This window comes from Palaemon carinicauda, chromosome 26 (genome assembly GCF_036898095.1).
Source record: "Palaemon carinicauda isolate YSFRI2023 chromosome 26, ASM3689809v2, whole genome shotgun sequence".
Lineage (NCBI taxonomy): Eukaryota > Metazoa > Arthropoda > Malacostraca > Decapoda > Palaemonidae > Palaemon > Palaemon carinicauda.
Window position 1 is genome coordinate 76,946,490 of NC_090750.1, and position 2,500 is coordinate 76,948,989.

At 35.4% G+C, this 2,500-nt stretch overlaps 2 protein-coding genes across 3 annotated transcripts in view; one reads left to right on the forward strand and one right to left on the reverse strand.

Annotated features, from left to right (window-relative positions):
- The window catches only part of LOC137619596 (protein split ends-like), a 167,048-nt gene extending 165,969 nt beyond the window's left edge, over nucleotides 1-1,079 (reverse strand). The window contains exon 1 of the mRNA XM_068349771.1: nucleotides 851-1,079. The gene's annotated coding sequence lies outside the window, so the exon portion shown is untranslated. The remainder of the gene's footprint in view (nucleotides 1-850) is intronic.
- The window catches only part of LOC137619595 (matrix metalloproteinase-21-like), a 101,164-nt gene that overhangs the window by 92,228 nt on the left and 6,436 nt on the right, over nucleotides 1-2,500 (forward strand). The gene's annotated exons all lie outside the window — the stretch shown is intronic.

A 2,500-nucleotide genomic window follows, 5' to 3' on the forward strand; every position in this document is an offset into this window, starting at 1 on the left:
AAACAATGGTGATGATGATCGTCAAAATCACCCCTCCTGTTCTCTACACAATCAAACGTGAGACGTCTTATGAAGTGTTGAGGCTTATAAAAATCTATACTGTAGTGGTAAAAAGGTATCCTATAGGTGCTTGACTAAACCTTATACTTCAACAAAGTTATTGACAGCTGATATTAGAGCTTAGCTATAAATTGGTGTATTCAGTGGTAATAATGTTTACACTCGCCTAATTTGATACTTTTTGTGTTAACGATAGTTCAAACCTCTTCAATGAAGAGAAACAAACTGCATAACCCGACATTCTGGATCCACATCTAGACAAGGTTAGGTTATTTCGTAAGACCTTTGATTTTTTATTTTTCGACTGTCATTCACCATCATATCAGTTACTGCTTCATAGTTAGTAGGTTACCAGGATTATGTCACTCCTCATTTAGGGTACATTCCTTTCTCAAAACTTAACGACAGTCTAATGTTAAAATGATTTTAATCGGTTTTATTATAGTTACGGACGGGGTAAACTTTACTACTAAAAAAGCTTTATCCTACAGAAAAAAACGCCCGTTTTCTTCTATATAATTTTACCTCTTTAACTAGGTAGGTAGGTTTTCTTAAGATTTTAATTAGAGGATTGAATATTATTCAAACTTTATGCTCGAAATAATAACATTGGCAGAGATCCGATCCTTCACCCTACATACATTTACCACCCCTCTCATTCCTTCCAGTCTCTCTCAATATCACCTTCGTTTTTCTTCAACATAGCATTATCCCTAAAACATTTAAATCAAAGTATGACCAAATCTCACACGGTATAGAAACAATGGACAAAATATCAACTGTTACTCACCGTCACAGGTAGCAGCTTCATGGTAGGAAAGTATCATCCTTGAATTGTCTTGTTTGTCGGAATATTTTGATTAGTTTTCTTCTGGTTTTAATTTTTCAATGATCATGATTTCACTTTACTATATTGTTAATATACTTTACCAATTTATTATTCGCACGCCAATTACTCGATAAACTTTAATCCAACGAATTCTGGGACATATAACATGAGACGCCTGAACTCTGAACAAGAAACACAGTGCAGTGTTGCCAGACGGACTGCTCTAAAAATCCCCAAAACTCATGATAAAAAATTCCCAAAACCAAAAAATCCCCATTTACGCAAATATATTTCCTCCAGTAGGCTTTAATAATATGGAAATTACTCACTATGCTCCATGTAAGTGCAAGGAAACTAATTGCAATAGTATAAAGGTTTACTTATTTTTTTTCTTCATAGAAATTCGTAAAGACTATCCCCATCAGACACCGAAAATCCCCAAATCTAGAGATAAATTCCCATATCTGGCAACACTGCCATAGTGAAGCAAAACACGAAACTGGCAAAAATAGCTTAATCTTTAGTACAGCCCTCCATAAAGTACACTAAATAAACGGACACGAAATAATGCTAACCGATATTTTTTGTAATATATTAACAATGCAAACACTTCGTTTAGCTGTATATACAACATTACTTCTCAATTAATATATTTTTATTGTATGGTTGTGATGATTTAGCTGATCTTATGCAAGCATGAACCCTTGCATTAGGACCTATTCACGGTAATAGTAATACGTCTGTGAAACATATGGTAAAATAATATATACTGATCTAACTTTGGATTTTTGTGATAAACTCGTACTTTTGACAACTTTTACTTTTTTTATGTATAATTATTTGGATCTTTTCGGTTTGAGTGCCTATCGAATTTAAATGTTTTTTTTATTCCAAAGTATGTATTTTGATGTGGAAAACCCTAAAATGATAACCATTTTGTGGAGAAATTATTTATTAACACTTAAATTGGCTTATATCAATCAATATCTTACTGAAATGCTGCGATTTCTCTGTGCGCTTTCTTGATTTTCAGGGCACTACTGAACCTAAGAAAACCCACCTAACCTAGCATAGGGGCCCTGTATCCCTACCTAGGCCTACCGAGGGGGCTCCGCCCCCCCCCCTGCGGACCCCCCCCCCCCTTAAGGCCACAGTGATTTTCGGGACACTACCGAACCTAATACAACCACCTAACCTAGGCCCCTGTACCCCTACCTAGGCCTAGCCCCTGGACCCCCCCCCCCCTTACAGCCACTACCTATCACATCCATCAATAAATAATTTCTCCACAAAATGGTTATCATTTTTGGGTTTTCCACATCAAAATACATACATTGGAATAAAAAATTATTTTGTATTGTACAAGATTCGTTTAGAGCTAAAACCCTAGATCTAGTATACACACAAATCAGTTAATTTCCATAGGCCTACTAACCTGAAACTTCTCTGGGACTATAATAGGTCTACTGCCATGGTAAATTCACAAATTCTTTTAAATAAGCTAATCTTGACAAATAATCTCTTAGGCATGTACATGGGATGAATGTTTGTCAGTTTTCTTCAATACTATTTTGTTCATCTTGCAAAATTTAGACATATCTCCATGCAAAG